The sequence below is a fragment of the Cyclopterus lumpus genome, chromosome 13 (genome assembly GCF_009769545.1).
Source record: "Cyclopterus lumpus isolate fCycLum1 chromosome 13, fCycLum1.pri, whole genome shotgun sequence".
Lineage (NCBI taxonomy): Eukaryota > Metazoa > Chordata > Actinopteri > Perciformes > Cyclopteridae > Cyclopterus > Cyclopterus lumpus.
Window position 1 is genome coordinate 83,545 of NC_046978.1, and position 647 is coordinate 84,191.

A 647-nucleotide genomic window follows, 5' to 3' on the forward strand; every position below is an offset into this window, starting at 1 on the left:
TATAACTCTGTAATGCTGTCAATCTGTACACATGAATAAACTGAATTGAATTGAAAAGACAGATAGACAAAGTTGCAGAGACAATGGTGGCATCGATGTTGGTAAACACATTTTATGTATGCTACAATTAATATTACGAGGAACTGACAGACTGATTTCAGTCAGGACAACTTCTAGAGCAAGTGAACTATAGTTAAATTGCTGAACAGATAAGAAATAAAAACCTTGTTGCTAATTTTTTAATCAAAGAAGAAGGGACACTGTCATACAGCAAACAAAACAAAACACAAGCTCTCTGCTGGTTCCGATGTCAACCGCTAACTTACCTTGCCATAGTCTATAATGGGTATTTCCACAGCAGGGAACAAGTCCTGGGTGATCCCGTTCAACAGTGGCACGTCAGCAGAGATCAGCTTAGCGATGTTCATGTCCTTCATAGCCATCAGCAGGATCTGAGGGTCTTTATGCTGACTCACAGAGACAGAGTGTCTTTATGCTACTGAGTTACAGAGACAGAGGTAGAGTGTCTTTATACTAATGACTTACAGAGACAGAGGTAGAGCGTCTTTATGCTACAGAGTTACAGAGGTAGAGGTAGAGTGTATTTATGCTACTGACTTACAGAGACAGAGGGTCTTTATGCTGAC